The sequence below is a fragment of the Accipiter gentilis genome, chromosome 12 (assembly GCF_929443795.1).
Source record: "Accipiter gentilis chromosome 12, bAccGen1.1, whole genome shotgun sequence".
NCBI classification, from domain to species: Eukaryota; Metazoa; Chordata; class Aves; order Accipitriformes; family Accipitridae; genus Astur; species Astur gentilis.
This window is the reverse complement of record NC_064891.1, coordinates 17,682,115-17,702,964: the sequence shown is the minus strand read 5'-3', so window position 1 is coordinate 17,702,964 and position 20,850 is coordinate 17,682,115.

Sequence of the window (20,850 nt, the reverse complement as noted above, 5' to 3'; positions counted from 1 at the left end):
AGCTGTGTGTATAGTTATGCACACGCTGCTGATAAATGATGGATAGAAGTACATCATACGATGACAACTTGAAAAATGGGTATTTCTACAAGTTTTAAAATATCATAGGGAGCTTAATTCAGACACTTAATTTTCTAATATATATCTACACAAAGTTCCTTAAATTATTTGAATGCATATCTTATGAAACATGTGCATCATTAACATGTAGAATATATAGGTGAATACAAGAAACACAGACACATGCCCCATATTTATTTAACAGACTTTCTCTCTCTGAGATGTTATGCAGCAACTTTAAAAGGCCTAAAGCTTTACATACACTTTGTGGGAATATTATGACATCCATTTTTTAGCAAATTCTAGCCTCTCACATTCACAATCTGACTGAAAGATTCTCAGATTACAGAGGAATATTAAAATGCTGAGTCTTCTGTAGTATTTTCATTTCTCAATAGCAGTGATTTTTGTATATACATGTATATGTATACAAATATGTGGATTTGATTATTTAGTAAAAGTGGTATACAGTAAGAACCATGAATTTAAAGAATTTCTTAGTAGACCTGTGTTACATTTTGCTGCTGGTCATATCTTATCTTTGAGTGCACAGAATGCTGTTAGCTGAATTGAAGCCCCATTGAGTGAAACAATTGGATTCATCCAAGAAGAGAAGAAAAATGATCCTCTTAGTGGCATTCCTCAGCACAGGAGAAAAGTGCTTACCTTGTGATGGTTATTGGCAGTTTGTACAAATGATAGTGCACAAGGTTTTAGGTTAACCTGTTTAGTTTTACATGACCTGAGATATTAAAAATATCCTTACTCTGAAGGGCTGCCAGGTGGTAACTCAGCATCGCATCAATTCTGGAGGCAGCATCATTGAAATGGTGTACACTGTTACTGAATTTTTAGTATTCAGTGAATATTGGTCATGATTTATAATAATTGTGAAAAATCAGCATTTGTAATGGGATTCTCTTATCTCTGAAAAGCATATCTGACATGCAGTAGTGCATCACAGATTTGATTTATATTTTTTTTTCCTAGTACATATGCCAGTTGCATAACAATGCACTGAGATTTTGACATGCTGCCAGTCCTTGCTCCTTCAAGAGGGAACTGTTTTTAACAATGATTGGAAAACTAGCAAATAAACAAACAAACAAAAAAATCAATCTTTTCTGATCAAAGCAATACACTCATATGAAGGAAGCTCAGATACTTCAGCCAAAGACAGCGCAGCTGCAGGTTTTGCATTGTTATTTTTTAATTTGTTCAGAAATCACCTACTTGTATTTCAGTGTACTCATGCCAAGGACCTTGTGACAGCACTTCAATATGTATGAGGGCATCTCCAAATAGTTTACCTCAAGCGTCTATATTCCTGAATCTTCCAGATCTTCCTGGGTCATTTTAACTTTTTGACTGGTAGGGTGGCCATATTATTCCTTGCCTCTTTTTTAATGTTTTAAGTCTATTAGATCTTCAGACTGCTGGGGGTTATGCTTGTCCCATACTATGCTATGTCAGATGAACATTTCAAGAGACTAATCTTACTGCTCTGCACTCATGATGAAGAATAAATGACACAAAAGACTATCGTGGCTCTCTCCTCTTAGCTACATAATGCTCGTACCAGCCAAGCTGAGAATAAAGGCCTAAGGAGATGAGGAAGTTTGCTACAGAGTTTTGCATCCACTTTGCAATTCCTTTACAAAGATATAAATTACTGCACAAAGTTAATATTGTGGTGATTTACGCTGTCTTTTACATAAAGTGAAATGTTATTACTACAGAAAAACTCCAAGGCTTATGTTTTCTCCCATACTTGGTCACACAGAGGAGCGATTCTTTGAAACTTCCACATATGCAATCTCCTTTATATGTTGTAAAATCCCAAATGTTCTGGGCAAGAAGCACAGCCTTATAACTTCTGGAACTCTCAAAATGTATTATTTCCACCTTTTAAATGCCTTTTCAACACATATTAAGAATCAAGAGGAGTTCCTTCTAAAGAATTTGTAGGCAGTTTGAATGTGAACAAAGAGAAAAATAAACATAGCCTTCATTGAACACTATGCTTTGGAAAACTACCTATATTGGAAATCTTCTTATATGTTCCTATGTGAGGAAATAATACATAAGATACTCAGCAACATGGCTAATTAGGTCTCTGTTTATTACCTTCTGAACAAAGCTGTCTACCTCCACATGACATAAACAGCAGGTATTTGGCTGAATATGAGCCAGCAGTGTGCTCAGGTGGCCAAGGCGGCCAGTAACATCCTGGCCTGTATCAGAAATAGCGTGGCCAGCAGGAGCAGGGAGGTGATCGTCCCCCTGTACTCGGTACTGGTGAGGCCGCACCTCGAGTCCTGTGTTCGGTTTTGGGCCTCTCACTACAGGAAAGACATTTTGTTGCTGGAACGTGTCCAGAGAAGGGCAACCAAGTCGGTGAGGGGCACAAGTCTTACGAGGTGCAGCTGAGGGACCTGAGGTTGTTTAGTTTAGAGAAAAGGAGGCTGACGGGAGAACTTATTGCTCTCTACAACTACCTGAATGGGGGGTTGTAGTGAGGTGGGTGTTGGTCTCTCCTGTCAGGTGGCTGGAGACAGGAGAGGAAATGGCCTCAAGTTGTGGCAGAGGAGGTTTAGATTGGATATTAGGAAAAATTTCTTTACTGAAAGGGTTGTCAGACATTGGAACGGGCTGCCCACGGAAGCGGCTGAGTCACCATCCCTGGAGGTGTTCAAAAAGCACATAGACAAGGCACTTCAGGACATGGTTTAGTGGGCATGGTTGACAGTTGCACTCAATGATCTTAAAGGTCTTTTCCAACCTAAATGATTCTAAAATCACAACTGCTCTTGGAATTAGAAGATGATGTACTACTGAGGCACAGCATTGAATCTTTACTGGGTTTTTTTTGCCTTCTCCCACATTTGCTAGAAACATCTGGAGTCAGACATTGTCTGAATATATGTACGGGTTTTGCTGAACTTATGTGATGGGTTAACCCTGGCTGAACACCAGGTGCCCACCAAAGCCGTTCTATCACTCCCCCATCCTCAGCTGGACAGAGGAGAAAAAATATAACAAAAGGCTTGCGGGTCGAGATAAGGACAGGAGAGATCATTCACTATTACCGTCACGGGCAAAACAGACTCAGTTTGGGAAAATTAACTCAATTTATTACAAATCAACCAGAGCAAGGTAATGAGAAATAAAACGAAATCTCAGAACACCTTCCCACCACCCCTCCCTTCTTCCCGGGCACAACTTCACTCCCCGATTTCACCACCAAGCCCCCCCAGCGGCACAGGGGGACAGGGATGGGGTTTATGGTCATCACACATTATTTTCTGCCGCTTCACTTCCTCAGGACGAGGGCTGATCACACTCTTCCCCTGCTCCAGCGTGGGGTCTCACCCACGGGAGACAGTCCTCCACGAACTCCTCCAACGTGGGCCATTCCCACAGGCTGCAGTTCTTCACGAACTGCTCCAGCATGGGTCCATTCCACGGTGTGCAGTCCTTCAGGAGCACACTGCTCCAGCGTGAGTCCCCACAGGGTCACAAGTCCTGCCAGAAAACCTGCTCCGTGGGCTCCTCTCTCCACAGATCCACAGGTCCTGCCAGGAACCTGCTCCAGCACAGGGTTCCCACGGGGTCACAGCCTCCTTTGGGAACCCACCTGCTCCGGCGTGGGATCCTCCACGGGCTACAGGTGGAGATCTGCTCCCCCGTGGACCTCCCTGGACTGCAGGGGGACAGCCTGCCTCACCAGGGTCTTCACCACGGGCTGCAGGGGAATCTTCGCTCCGGCGCCTGGAGCATCTCCTCCCCCTCCTTCTTCACTGACCTTGGTGTCCGCAGGCTTGTTTCTCTTACATGTTCTCACTCCTCACTCCGGCGGCTGTTTCTCTCCATCCCAACTTTTTTCCTTCTTAAAAATGTTATCACAGAGGCGTTACCACTATCACTGATTGGCTCGGCCTTGGCCGGCGGCGGGTCCATCTTAGAGCCGGCTGGTATGGGCTCGCTCTCTCTCAAACACAGGGGAAGCTTCCAGCAGCTTCTTACAGAAGCCACCCCGGTAACCCCCCCCGCTACCAAAACCTTGCCAGACAAAACCAATACAACTTACGAGGCAAGACCTTTCTCATTACCCTATACTCGTACATCTTGGTTCAGACTGAAGGCAGTGATAATGTGTTGATTTGTGTCACTAGACTGATCTTCAAGCTCTAGAATTTTGAATACTTCAAGCAAACACATGATAGATAGCAGATAAAGACCTCTGGGAAGGACGTGAAGAAGTGACAACGCTCCTTTTTCTTTAATTAACACTTACACTGAATTTAAAGAGAGAGGTTTAATTTTTAGGCTGTTAACTTCTCATCTACCAATTGCAGTACATAAAATTTATATTTTGTAGGTACTATTGTTTTGAGTGGGTTTTGTCTGATACATTCATTACCCATACAATAAATTAGCTAAATACAAGCAACTATGCTGCTTTGATTCCTTGTAGGTTACTGCAATATCTTCATACAAGGAGTTTAGGTATTTCTCATATCTGTTCTGAGATTGCACTACAAAAGCAAGTCTCTGAGAAGTGTTTTGCTTTTCCACCTGCATTTAAGAATATGAGAACAACTAATTCTTTCCAATTCAGGCACTATGCTACTTTTCCATATATGTAAACTAAATTAATGCAACATGTTGGATGAAGAGTTCCTTCCTGAGATCACTGGAACCTTAACCTAAGCCAGGTAGCAGCTCCCTCCTTACCAAATCCATACTCACACCATAAGAATGTTAAACTGAAGTCTAGGTTGCTCTGTAAATACTGTAAGTGTTGAAGCAGAATCCGGGGCACTGGTTTTAATTTTTAAAGTACCCTATAAATTTTGATATCTGTTTGCCTGACAAACTTTGTATTTCCTTGCACAGAACTCCGGAGAGATCTAAGAGCTGAAACTCTGCTAATTTACATGAGAGGGAAGTGTTAGTAGGATCATTTTTTTCTCAAAAGGCTTTTTTTTTTTTTAAATACTGTCTTCAACCAAGATGTTGTCATTGACTTCAAATGAGGTCCGGATTTCACAGTTAAGATCTCAAACATGCCTTTTTCTTAATTTCACTCAGCCTAGATTCACTGGCCTTCTAAGAATACTCCAGACCATGTAATTCTTCCCCACGTAATGAAATGTAATGTGGATGGAGGGATACAGGGCTAGACAGAAGGTCTATGATCATCACTCAGGAAGCAATTACCCTAGCAATGAAAAGTCTATTTGATTACTACACTGATAGTGCTTTATATCCATTGTATGTATTATGTACTCAAACAAATGAAGAGAGGAAAAAAATGAACTAGGTATATATGAAGAGAGATGTAGGTATTAGAGTGCTTTGTGCATTACTCTGTAAGGCTGAGGCAAATTAACCTGTCTGCATGGATCCCACAGAATCCCTATATAACAAAACCCTGTGGTTTTACGTGGGAAAACAGGAGATCAGCTTTATCGGCAGCAAACTATGCCAAATCCCTGGCAACAGACAATGAATATACAGATTGCTGTAAAAGATCAAGGTGTTTACTTAATAATTTCTCAAAACCGTTAAATATAAGAGGTAAAAATGGAACTTTTCGGTGCTGTTAGATACTAAACATTCAAATTCATCTTGTGTCTCATTCTAGTTTGCCTTTTAATACAACGGTCTCTGTAGTTCCACTGGAGAACTGGAATTATTTGTACTGCTTAAAAATGAAACTTTGCTAAACCTGTGCAGGAAGGAAACCACAGTTTTTATGTTCAAACTCTGATTTTCACTATGAGACACACCACTGTGTCTTGCAGTCTACGTAATTACAGTACTGGTATATAACTGATAGAGAAGGTCCATGTTAATAATAAATGATGTTTCTTGAATTTGGTATGTCTTTTCTATATTACTTGGTTGACTGCAAATAAATAACTTTTCTCTTCTTCCTTTGCATATAGAAAAAAACAATGCATAAAGCCAAAACTTATAGGTGAAAATTTTCTCTGGTATTTTTTTAACTACGTCTGTCTTTGCAAGCCTGCTTAAAAATCACCTCTGTGAGAATTTAGGGGACATGAAAAGATAAAATATTATTCATATACAATGTTTATTAAATCATTCCTTATTCACCCCTTTCATCAGCATTAAACACAAGGCTGTGCAAAATGCCAGGTCTGGAAGTGGCTGAATTCTGCTAGTAAACTAAATAATCAGTACATGAAAAATATTAAAACTTTAGCATCACATTAATAAAAAGCAGCAGCTAGTAATGATTCATACAAGGATACACCATGGAGTACACTGAAAAACCTTTGAAGCTGATATGAAAGGTGAAGAAGATCCCTCAAACATCAAAATAAAATCCAATCAGCAGCAAACTCCATATAGAAATTGATTTGCAAAATATACAGGCATCTGTCATTTAGATCAATGGCAAGTCTCCCATCAGCTTCAACTGGAATATCATCAGTCCCATGGGAAACTCTGATTATCAGAGAAACCATATCTCATCCTGGAGCGCATACAGTTTTCAACCTTGATTTAAGCTACACCAAAGTGAATAAAGGTGTAAGCCCACTACATCTAAGTGACTAAAGGTGACACATTTCTTTTTGTAAAGCTAAGTGTTTCATTAATAAACCTATATATTAGTAAATTGCATAAGGAAAACTTCACTTCCATTTTGATAATATAATCAATCCTTTTCTTCTTGAAATTTAGCCTGCCATCAGTTTCTCATAACCACATGGAATGTCTTTATTTTTCTTTGTAGTCAAATCAGTTAAAGTATTTTGAAGGGTATATTGCTTTGTATTTGATCAGTTTAATTTAAAGCTACAAGATGCCCTCAGAGAGCTCATCAAAGAATGTAGACATTTCAGTACATTAAATTTTTTTCAGTGACAGCAGCTCTAAAAGGTAGTGAACATTATTTACTTAAAAAGAAATGTTTTCCCTTATGCAATGATTGCTGGAAGAATCATTAGTCACAACAAAAGTTCAATAAGTCAGTTAAATATATGTCTTATTTTATAATTTATATGTCTTTAAACAGTGTAGGATGCCTTGGGTCAAGTTTATGAGACACAAAAAGGACACAGAAAACTAAATACTATTCAATATATAATGAACATGTAAATTAACTGGAAAATTGCTTGCTCTTAATTATCAATTTCTACATAACGACCCAGTATCTCTTTGGTCTCTCCTAATACACGAAGAGATAGCACATTGTGAATGTTTCTTAAGTGCCAATTACAGCTCAGACATAGTAGACACAGTTTATTGAAAATATGCCAGGGTAATTTAGAGCATTCTTCAGACTAGGTTACAGTTCTGCACTGACTTTGTTTTTCTTAATTTATAAACTCATGTTGTCATTTACAAACTGAATCATACCACATCTGCCCTATGTAGACTTTAGGAAAAACACTGCTGTAATATCCAGGCATACCAAGTTCAGGATACTCTGTCTAAACAAAGAGCGAAGAGATTTTTATTATAAGACAAATTGAGAGTATTAATTTCCTAAACCACCAACGCAAGAAACATTCAGATTATTATATTCATCATTAAAAAAAATCCTCCAAGCCATCTTGAATTTAATTATTATTTACATTTATGTTAATCTTACCATGATGGCTACAATATCTGAATATGAATCAAAGCACAGATTAAAATGAAAAAGGCTGAGTTGCATTAGGATGCGAGCAAGCTGAAAAGCCCATAATATTATTTAAAAAGAGCTGGCTATTAAACTGAACTTATTAGATACCCGTTTAAAACTAATTTCCTAATTCATTTTTTCTTTCCTATAATTTTTTTCATTTGATATTCATTGGCCTTATTGTTAGCATCTTTCATCTAGTCTAGCATTTGAGGTTCACTGACCATGAGGTTCCATCTTATTATTTGAGCTATTCATAGGAATACATGATTTTTGTACCTAAAATCCTGACGTGTCACCAGTTTTTAAATGTTATGTTAAAATTTAATGAAATGTGATCATATCAAAGTCATGTACTGTGCTATTTAGATACAAATTCTCAGCTCAAAGATCTTGATTCCTGCATTGTGTGGTCCAGATGACATCTGGTTGCTTTGGAATATATCCATTCAATACATCAATCATACCATACCTACAGTCTTCTAAAGTCTCATCACCTCTGAATTTAGAAATGGGAATGTTTTGTTTACATACCTGCTAACATCTCTACAAATACTGATTTGTTCTCTATTTTGTTTTTCCTTTGTCAATGTCACAAACAAGTAATTTTTAATAATTTCTTAATAGATTTCCCTCTTAAAACATTTTCCATTACATTCATTTTAGCTATTTATCTGATTAATTTAATCCAGTTGTATATACACATACCTATGTGTACTATATTAAACAGTGAACTTTCTGTTTGGGTCTTCTTATTAGGTGGGCTGACGATCTTTCATCCTGTCATGAACAAACCCTTGTATAATGCATTGCGTAAGGGAAAGGTTTTCTAGAAGTATATTTATGTGAGTCCAGAAGTTTACTATGTATTTAAAACAATACCGCATAACGACGACATGTTTGCATGCTTCTAGCAATGCGTAAATTTGCTACCTAGAATGAAGCATACCGGAAATCTAAGAGTGTTTTTCATTTTGCCTGAGAGAAAGAAAGAGAGATGAAGAATCCATATAACCCCCCAAGTACAAAGGAATGGGATGTGACTGCTACACAGCTTCTGAAGGCGGATTTCCTTTTCCATAAGAAGTCCTTGCAGGAGATTCAAGGTCATGTGTGCAAGGTAAGACAGACAACTGTTTAACCACTGTTTTGTCCTCTAATACTTCCACTGGCAAATTTAAGGTTATGGTGACTGAAATAAGGCCTATTAAGAACTGAAAGCACAAGGTTCATCTTGAAATAAATACAGGATGGAGACTCGACAAAAGAAAAAACTTTGCTAGTTTCTATTGGCAAATACCAGTGAGCACAATGGAATGGGTTTACACTGTATTCTTTTAGCCCGGATTGAACATGTCTCATGCTTATTTATGAACAAATAGAGAAATTAATCTAAAACAACAGTGCAATATACATTATATCTGTATGTATGTATGCTGAGACATCAACATACTTTGGCAAAAATTAAAACCCCAATAATAAGAATTTATTAAAGATTATATGCTCAAAAATTAAGAATAATGTATTTTTATTTGGACACTGGGGTTATGCCTTCACTATCCTTTAAAGGCAGCCTAAGAAGCAACCAGTGCTTCACAACCTGCACATTTGTGACTGACCAGTAAACCTCTGCAATGGAAGAAGGCTCAGAGGAGATGGGCAACACATGAGCCCCTGAAGCTCCAGGAATACACAGGGTGTGACTGACCACCCCTCTTGCAAAGGAAGCTGACTTGATCTCAACACAAAGGGGACCAGAAGGTGGCCTTTGTTTTAGGTAAACAGCTATCAAGGGTTGAGTAGGTCACTGGTGGTATCAATGTTTCTCTCTGAGTTCATTAAAAGAGTGTGAATGTCTCCCTGAGTTAGCCAGAGCTATATGTATACAGGGCTCAGCCCAAAAGTATAAAAACTAAACAACTAAAAAAAAATCCAAAGTGAGCAATGGGCTTGAGCTGCTTCAACCCACGTCTTCCTTCCCAGCAAATGAGGACACCCAGCGTCATGACAGTGAGCATATTATAGAGACCAGTAATGGAGATCACTTTGGTATTGCGAATGAACCGTGTATTGCAATTGCTGCACTTTGCCAAGTGTAACTTACATTTTTATGGTGTTTTCAGTATATTTTGTATCATTGGGCTAAACCAAAAATCCCTTGTAAGATCAAATTTCTTCAAAACATTAAATTTTGTATTAAACATAACAGCCTCCATGTGTGGGATATCTACAAAAAACCTGGTCCGAGAGTATTGGACTCACACAACATTGCTTGCAGAAATGACAATGGATAGTAAACAGAAAACCAGTCCAAGTGAGTACAGAAGCATCTTAACTATTCAGTGCTAAAAGTAGTTCTTCCTCACCGACCTTGTCATAAGCTCAAAAAAGTGACCTTCGGCCATATCTTAACCATATATTACAGGTTTAACGAACATATCGACACTCAGTTTAGTCCTGAGACCTTTCCTGAGTCCTTCCACTAAGGCACATTGTCATCAAATGCAATCAGTTACGTTCCCTCTTCTGCTTCCATATTTATACACTTGTGTAGTTTCTTACTTCTAGGACTTCTTGTAAGTCAGCTCAAGTGGAAGGACGTGCCCTCTAACTCTTGACAGACCCTGTGATAATTTTGCTCTTCTCTTCCACACGCAAAACATTCATTCTACAGTTTCCCTCTTTATTATTGGCCTGAGTCTTCCCTAAAATAAAGATGTGAAATACTTCAAAGTATTTGAAAGGTTTTTCTTCCTCCTTAAAACATTTAAAAGGCATATTAATGCTGCATAGCCACACAATAGAAACTGTATTATACTAGTTAGAAGTTGTAACAGTTATGTTGATTGTACCGAATATTATTTTTTAAAAGTAACTGGCATGTAAACCCCTTGATCAGTACTTATGAAAGTGTTTTAATTAGGAGCAACACCAGGTAAATCCAAATGTAAAAGGGTAAATCATACTGTCATGTCTATGTCAAAATGAAAGCTTTTCACCTTTCTCAACTACTGAGTCAGAATGAAGATGAAAACTTGAGGACATAGCTGCAAAAATACCACCCAGAAAGAAAGAAATGTACATTTCTATTGTTAGGATGCTAGAAAACCTAAGCTCAAATCTAAACTTGCCCCAAATCAGGTGAAGAGGTGGCTTGAAGTCTACCATGTCTCCAAGAAACAACCTATTTACTGAGTCAGTGGCTGTTCTGAAATACGGTACCATCAGTCCATTCATCAGGATCTTACACTACCTTCAAAATGCTTCAGCTGTATTCCTTCAGCCATACTGTGGGCCCACTCCAGCAAAACCTCATTCATGACAGTTGTGGCCCTGATGTCAAGACAGTTGCACTTCCATACGAAAGCCTTTCTTTCAGGCAATTCTTCCGTCTGTCTTTGAATCTGATTACCAGGAATGTCAACAAAACTGTTCCCGAGGTAGAAGACATACTTGAGCACTTCTGCTCCTCTGCTCTGGCCAAAATCATCATCACTCTTTCCATTAACATCATTGTAAAGGGAAGGGATGTGACTAAACTCGATAGTCTTTCTAGTTGGGCTATAAAGGCCACTCGTGCAGCATAGATTCCTCAGGTTTGCTATACATGTTTCAGAAGCATCAGTCCAAGTAGTAAGAGTACACTCTCAGCAAAGAAATTTAAAAATGAAGTTATATTGCTTGACCTACCATCAATACTAATTTTCACCTTCCTAGTCTGCACCCAAAAAAAAAGAAATAGTATACACTTGAGATGAATAACTCATGAGACATTCATATACATATTGCTTATTAGGCTAGGTCCTGAGCACTATAGAAACATAGCTATACTTTGTATATATGACATGAAGACAATTGATCTGGGCTTCATAGTAAACATGATTAATTGTAGGAGGCCACAGTTACTACGACGGAGAGGGTGTAAACACTTGGTAAGAATATGCTTTTCTCAATAATTATTTGTAATGGTCTCACACTTAAGCCTATGGCACTAATTCTTCCTTTCATTACTTGTGACAGTTGATTCTTAGATTTATTCTAACCTTCTTTGCTGATGGCACTTGAGAGGAGATCTGGTTTTTTTCTGAAATTATAGCAGGAATGTGTATTATTTAGGATCCGTTTAACAGCTATTTCTGCATTAAAACATTCACAGCATTGAGTGAGGGAGAAAGGAGGGAATGGTAGTATATGGTGAACCTCAGAACACAGCAGCTGGCAAATCTGGGAATTTCTAAAATGTCGTTTATCCTTCTAAGCAGAGACATAAAGAGAAGTAAGACAGACCCTAGGGTCTAATTTATTTCATTTCTTCTATTAAAATGATTTCTAAAGTTGAGCTATGCATCTCACATTGAGATAAACAAATATTTTCAAATTAGGTATCACCATTTACAACTGTGTTTTATTTTCATATGTAAGTATGTATCATTCCTCTGTGTATGTATAAACATTGCTGGTTTTGTACTCCCCCTCTTGACTTCTGCAGCAAACTGTTGGCACTTTGGCATATGAATTAGTGCAACAGCTGTTAGTGCCATCAGACAGAACTTGTGCTACAAGGTTTTTTATTTATTTTTAGATACTATCGCAGCCAGAATTTCTGACCTTGTCACCCTTTGTATCTCTGTAAGAAAGAGGGGGAAGGTACAACATTACTTGCAGTCATACTTTTCAAATATATGTATTAGGGTTGAGAAATTGCATCAGAGGAGCATAGAGGACCTCACGCCCTATTTTCAGTATGGCCTTAACTGAATAAAAAACAACAAAACCCCCTGAAAGTGAGTAAGTTCGTTTAAAAAACCCCACCTTATAACCACAATCATTTTAATGGCAGAGTGCAAATTAGGTTCAGCCACATTTGAAGTAGTTTCCTTTACAGATTTCTTCTAACACAGTCGTGGCTAATGCATCTGGACAGGATGTCCATATATTGCCGCATTATATTATCACAGACCATACTATGAAGTTTTGTTTACTCTTAAAGTAACAACTCCAGGAGGTTAGGCAGGTAGATTAGTATCTGCCTAGCACTCAAAACACAGCATAAGATGAAACAAGCCAACAGCTGTGTTAATATACGGCTCCAATAACTGCTGGAGATAGCATCTACACTGTACAGATCACTTTCCTTTCTAATTAAATCAGAACTTGAAAGAGCAAAAATTGCTTTATTAAAGCTATAATTTCTATAAATCAAGTAGTCTGCAACCATTCTCATTTCCATGGTGATATGCCCGTCATAAGGGCATTCATTAGATGCAGCTGTTATCACTGGGGTTACATGGACCACATACTGCAAAATACCTGTTGGAAAGTACAGTCTGTTTCAGATCCCAAAGCTATTAATGGATATTTCCCCATACTATGAAATACTGAAGTCCTGGGAGTGCTCCAAATTTCTGCTTCTCAGCACCTCTCTGGGATAGTCCATTGAGTTTTCTCAGTGTTCTTCCCTTACTTTGCCCCGGTAAGTCAGTTCCAAGGTTTTGATACCCAATGGCACCTGATTTTTGCAGGAGCAAAGTAGTTTCTAGCTATGTTTCACCCACAAATGGAGTAATCTGTTGGCACTCAACCCCTTAACCAAAGTAGAGTTAGTTTGTTACAGGGTACAGAGGAGGTAAAAGCCCTGAGCCATAGCCGGGCCAAGAACTCCTCTAGTTTCAATCTGTTCTCTGAAAACCCACAAAGGAGCAGAGTGACTCCGTGAGCATCGATGGATATGAGCTTGGAACACAAACCATGCGATTAACACATGAATAGTGGGTGGCTTTTCCAAGACTCGTTTATCAAGGAACAAAGCAAGCTGTGGGTACAAGGAGTCTCATGCATACTTCTCATGCGTGGAATTTGACTATGAGCCAACCACTTTATTCCATAAATATGACAGCCTTAAGTGAGCCTTCTGTGAGCTCTCCCTGTGACTGCATGGCGGTGAACTCCCCTGGAGCTGGGACGCCTCTCAAGGTTGCTCCTCAAGGCAGAGAGACCTTTTACCAACAGCACATCTTTGGTAAGAGACCTCTTGCCAACAGCAGAACTTTGGTAGCAACCAATAACATAACCTTGTAGTATGGTAACTTCAATTTGTGCCTTGGTAACTTTGATTTGTGTCTTGGTAGTTTTGAATCACTGTTCAAATGACTGTGCCATACAGTAATAGAGTGAACCTTGCCATCGAAGTTTGTTACATCGCAGCTTCACAACATATTGAAACCACTTTTGCTAATACCTTTGACAGTGGTTCTTTAAGTGACACCCCCGCGTGGGGGACTTTAACTTTCAGATGTACTCGTTTTGTAATCCTTTTTCAGCATCCTGAAATGGTATCCTTGTAGTATAACTGTTGTACTCCTGTAGCTTGCTTACTTACTAGTACCAAGCCAGAGGTAAGCATGGGTTCTACAGTTAAGCATTAGCTCACAGAATATGCAAAGACAAGAAAACATATGTCTGCCTCACAACGTCATTGGCTATGCCATTGGCCATGAAAAATGGGGGGGTGTTTACCTCCTATTTGCAAGGTAGAAATCCTCATGTTTGAAAAAAGGGCATCACAAATATCACCTAACACAAAATAAAGTACTTTTTCCTCATCTATACAGATTCATCTACTGGGATGAAAGAATGAACGCTGACTGTTTCACCAGAACGATGTCAGTCCTGTTATCTTTCAAGGATCACACATCACCATTACTTTGGCAACAATTCCAAATAAATCACATCAAATATTACCATAAAAAAAAAGTACTGTTCCACAAATTTATTCCACTGCTTAGCATTTTATTCCTTGTATAAGCTACACAAGCCTCCCATTTTGAAATGTTAATACCATCTCTTCCAGTTTTCCACTGTGTAGTATAATATCAGAGATTTCACTGATCTCTGCAGTACAATTTAGACCTGGCTTTCTGTGAGCATAAAGGGCTTTGAATATCTCTAAGTAGTGAGATGTGTTTATTTTATCTGCCATAATTTTAGATTATCAATCATTTAAAAATGTTCAGCATTTCCACAAAATTTCAGGTGATACCCCGTTCTATAACATGTCTACCATGACTACCAGTTTTAATTGCTTTATTTAAACCAGAAATATTCTATGCTTTGGCTCTTTTGTTTATATTTATACAGCACAGGATACAACGACCTCTGCAATGAGAGACAAGACAATCCAAGTGAGTACTTTACGATACTGTCTTCTGCAAAACAGGTGTGCTATATTGCTACACAAACAGGTTGTAATGGAAACCATCGCTCACCTTCATAAACAAAAACACAAGCTAGTAAATAAATTCAATTATTGTTGGGCCTGCAACCTCAGCCTTTAATTTACTTTAATTTATAAGTGACCCGCCAGTGAGCTACAGAAACACTTCCATCAAATCAATTCATGTTAATCAGAAGCAATGGGCTCCTTTGGAGAAGCATCATTTTAAATTTTCTTAAGTTTTATCAATGAACCCTTCCTGGTATCACATAGGACCGTGAAATATAGCCCTCAGGAGACATACTCTATGAAGTTATGCAATTTTAAAACACAGCAAAAGTCTTAAAGTTAAATCAAAGAATGCCATGGTATTGCTACGCTGCACACCAAGAAGCAGAATAGAAATACCACAATCCTCTCTTCCGTTTCCGCTGGAAACCTGTTACAGAATGTAGCAGTTTCACAGGAGATTAGGCAAAACCAGGACCTAACTGTATTACCAAAATACACTAATTTCCCGTTCTGTGAATGCAAAGCCTCAAGGCTAAATACTGTCTGCAAAAGCACAACGGAGAGCAGGGCCATTTATATCTCACTGATCCTTTACCCCAGCCTCGGCCCCGTCATTGGGCTGCTGCAATTTATCAAAGTCCCAGAGGAGTGCTGTACTAGACAAGGTAAGTGCAGCCTGTGTCCTTTGGCTACTCCTCTCCTTTGGCAAGGCATGACCCTCTCTCCTGGCCTAACTGTGCCAGGAACTGGACATTATTGCTTCTCTTTGTGTAGTACAAAGCGATAAAGAGAATTTCTCTACAGAAATGGAGAACAAAAATTTTCTACAATGCCATCCTCTCAGAAACATTCAATTATGATAAGAAAAATTGTTCCTGAAGAAATTCTGATGCAGAACGGTGGAAAAGCTCACAAATTTGTTAGAAAAAGAAATAATCAATAGATATGCATTTGTGTTGGAAGACTGAACGTTGTTACTGCTCCCTTTCTCATTTTATTACAAAATTGCCTCAGAACAATAACAGTAAACAAAATACTACATCAATAAGCTTTTTACAAAGTAACATGCAAATAAGGTTTTTAAATAAAGTTAATTTAGTATTTGATTACATTATTTATTCATCATCTACGACCCACCCTTGTGGGGAAACATTACCTCCTTGTTAATCAAAAATGACTTCCTTTTTGAATGCAAACGACATTAACACTCCAAAGGGACATTTTTTCTTTTGCTTTTCAGTAATTTTCCCTTTAACTTAGTATTTGTTATGCTTATTTTTTTAAAACATTACCGAGCTTTTATTTACTTTTTAAGGGAGTGAGTGAAGGGTTGAGAATTCTGGCACTGTTGATTGAGAAAGGGTTATGTGTGGAACTGGAGTACACCCTGCCTCCTTTCAGCTCTTCAGGTGAAAAGACCAAGTAACATCAGACCTTCCAAACATGTAGACTTTTTTTTTAAAGTTGAGGAATTTTCTAAATGATAAGGAACACCTCTTTCTCTAACCTAGCTAACATGGTCCTCCTACTCCACAAAAGAATCATAGAATGGTTTGCATTGGAAGGGACCTAGGTTCCCTCCAGCACGTCAAATGCAGGTGGTCTCATCTGCAAACTTGCTGAGGGTACACACGATCTCACTGTCTGTGTCACTGATGAAGATATTAAACAGTACTGGTCCCAGTACGGATCCCTGAGGGACTGCACTCATCACTCATCTCCATGAATGAAACAAAGGAAGACTAAAAGACGAAACACACAGTGAAGAAAGCTGGGCAGTCTGGCCCTGAATGACAGCCCAGTTTCCATGGGTGGCCAGTGAAGAGGACGATTGCTCTGTCTAGAGAAAGGCAGAAACCATCACTTTAGCCGATGACAGAGAGAGGACCAAAATCCTGCCTTTCCTCTTCCCAGGGAGGAAGGGAGGAAAGGAAGGAGGGAGGAAAGGAGGAAGGAAGGAAGGAAGGAAGGTGTTTGCCTGACTGATGCCAGGGCCCAAGGGTCCCACTTGCAGACAGCAACCCCACAGACGACACATGTGGGGGAGACAGAGTTCCTTTTGCAAGTCGACCTTTAAACGATTTAAACACAGGGATTTCAACAGCATTTAAAGACACATTTCTTCCTCTACACTTAGCATATAAATATGACAGACTTCTACTTTAGTAGATTAATAAAGGCTACTAAAAAGATTTTACAACAAGCTTAAAAAAAAGTTAATACAGAGACTTATTCCATCCTTGCTGATAGAAGAAAACACACATGTTCAGGTGCTAGGCAGATTGGACAGTGTTATTACAGCCAGCCTTTTATAGACTGGGAAGCAACAAAGCATTCACTCTTTCACTGAGACATCTGAAGGACTGCGGTTGCCCACAGGTCGGAACAACTAATTCCCTATGCTCTAGTAAAATCCCGCCCAGCATGGCTTTTGTTTTGCTTCTTTAATATTTATTAGTTGTTTTAATTATTAGTAACGACTGGGGAATCTGTGTAGGAGGCAGCTGTGGGTGATGAGATAAAGATCTACTAGGTAAGGCCTTGTTCTTACACGGTTACCTCATTAGCAACAACAATAGACGCAAACAGTAAGAGGGGGTGCCAATTAACACCAAACTGTGATAATATTTTACAGTAAATTAATATTGTTTTATAACTCCTTAAAGCATGAGAGAAGAAAAAAAGACTTGTGAATTACCAAGTAAAACATTTAAGTAGAACATTGAATTCTCCATATAAATACCCCCCCCCAAAATATTACAGGTCACAGCATACACTCAAGTACTTTTCCATGCCCTTGACTTACACGCTGTTGGACAGCTTTTCAAATTTTTCATAGAGCAGTAGGCAATTAACAAAGTAATCATTTCTTATTTATTTACACATTATTAAAATTATGCCCTCAATAAGCATTTAAAACCTCTTAGAAAATACTATTTTTCTTCAGAAATTGTAGAAAACTACTAATTATTACTAAAACAGCTTGAAAGCAAAAAGATTTCACAACATAAAAACAAGTTTTAAAATGTATTAATGAAAGTATACTTAACATGTTTTTATTTCTGAACTATTTCATTTGCACGTTTACGTAGAAACCATACACAGCATGTTTGGAATTACCATGTCCTCAAATGCAATGCTGTGTGTTAGCCACATCCGTTCTGTCCATCCTTCTATATACTAAAGAAAGATTAAGGCTTTCTGACTTCAGTGTTTGGAACACTTTGTACCTAAATGGCAATATTAGATTCACAGTCATGCAGCCGCCATTTAACCCTCAGGCATTGCTGTGCGAAATCATAGATGTTGCCTGTACCTAAAGCCAGCTTTAGGTTTGGAGCTCTATTTTTCAAAACTTTCTCCTCCTTGTTATTACAAGTGTTTAGTTACCTTCACCTGTTCCTGTACATGCAGTCAAATTGCAAATACCAAGGAACAGGTACCCTGTTTTGTTATAATCACTTTTTTTGGAGAAAAAAAACCCCAACTACATTTCATCACAGATTTTCTAAAATTCCAAATTTCTAATACTTTTACTAATATTTAACAAAGACGACACTTGTTACTAGTCCATATAACTAACATACACCAGAGGAATTAGCGGTTGCTGGGCATAAGTAGAAGATAGTATTTGTGTATTTTTCAAATTATGTGACATTATCCGTGTTTTTTTAACAAAATAAATCTTTAAAGTTGACTTCATTCAAAATAGATTTGAGTCTAGCTCCATACTCTCCTCGTACGTTATGTCTCTGTCCATATATGTATAAAACTAGGGAAAGCAGGCATTTTAATGTATATCTTCAGACAACAGGTTATTTCAGTTCTTAGGAGCACAACCCAAAATTAAGATATTCTCTGTATGCATATGGGTATTATGGATGTTTTGAATGCACAACAACTTTCTAATACATTACCCGAAATAAACTCAAGAGAAAACATTAACAGATTATGGTGGAGGTTGAAATGTTTCACTATCTGTTCTGAATTCTTTCCCGTAGTTCCTAATAAGCAATGCTGAACCCTCTCAGCACATTAACTGTGCTTTTCTCAAAATGTTTTGTGCTAACTTTTCAAAGATTTTACTTCTTACTCGTGGAACTTATCACTCAAAAAAATTAATATTTTTCTCTGGGAGTTCCCTATTTAAACTACTCTTATCTACTGATACGCTCCAGAACATATGACCCTGTGACAGAAATTTTAGCCATCAGCTTTGACGATACAGTAGGGATCATAACCAGTAATTGTCTTAACTATAAACAGCCAAATTTCTTAAGAATTACAGTATGCAAGTACCTCTGCAGCGTATTCATCCAAAAATGTGCGTGCACATAAATCTTAAGGTTGTCAAATCTTCAACATGGAATAAATTCCATGTATTCTTATCAACAAAATCCACCAGCAAATTACTGCCTCCACTTCATAACTTAAGTCATGTAAAAAGATGCACAAGTTACCTGTGATCAAGCAATGTGAACTGCACCCTGACCGAGAACAATGCAAGTTGTTTCTACATATTTTCTCATTTCCTGTTTCCTATTACTTGCTGCTCATGTCTAACAGACTTTAGTGTTCTTGCATTAGGGCTGAACAGCTGAAACCCTCGAGATTTAGGAATACAGATTGGATTTTTACGATAGGTGATTTCTACATATCTGTTTGTCATTTGCTTTTATTTGCAATTCAGAAATATTATGTCAGAAATGTTTAAGAAAATAATTACCCAGACTGGATAAACACGCAACTCAATAGCAGATTATATTCTAGGTCAGCTCCAATATATCACATTTACAGCCTCATGAGATGCCAGCAAAATAAAGGAAAAGATAAGTCCTGTTAACTTCCAGAAAGGCAGCCTGAACCATACGCCTTTCTCCTTTATTGTTTTTTTTCAAGTAATAATAAAAGAGAAAGCTAAATCCCTCTTCCTTTTTTTTCTAGACAAAGTGTTCTGGTATTCCCTGTCATCAGTGACTGGCTTGATTAATTTAGAACACGATCGCTTCCTATGCCAGCACATTCGGGGTTTCCTGTACAAAAGGCTCATAAATCTCTTCACTCACTTTGTCTGCCCAAGTCATTACAGCATGCTACAGTCTTCTACTGGCAAACACTGAGGTCTTGCATATCCTTTTAAGGGAGGAAAGATGTGGCTAATCTTCATTTTCATAACATACTTAACCTCTGACACGACGGATACACAGCAGCTCCATATAAACCAATAACCCCAGACAAAAGAGTGCTGGAGGACGCACATACAACTGAACTGCTAGCAGTACACTCTGATTCAGAAAATGAGTAAGGGAGATGTTCTCCAAAAAGAAAAAAACAACCCACTGGTGATTCAGTTGAGGATGGTTTCATTATTTAACAAGCAAGCAGAGAGCATTAAGGAGAAATGGATACACCGGTATTTGTCCTACAGAATAATAAAGACATTTGGCCTACATGTTAGCATAAGGCTTTAAGGGGCTGCAGATTGAAACTAAACTAGCAACTGGAAGAGACTCTTAGGCTAAAATTTGCAGGACGTACCTCTGCTTTCCACAGAAGATAGGATTCCATATTGCACAGAGAAGTTTGCACACAGGATGTATGAGAGTGTATCGTATTACATTCTTCAGTCTGACAATTCTTATTTTTTTCTTTACATCTTCTGGCTATCAGGCCAGCTGCCTTTCTGGACTACTTTCATTCCTAACATTTCTAAAATTAGGAATAAAAAAATCCTCATGAACATTCAGTATTTGTTTTATCAAGAAAATACAAAGTCCAAACTTAATAATCATTGAACACCAATCAAATCAGTAAAGGATAATGGTATTTAAAGATACAGAAGAGAAGCAACAAGCACACAAAATTTAGCCTTGCAGGAACCCATTACAGTCAGCGTAGTTAT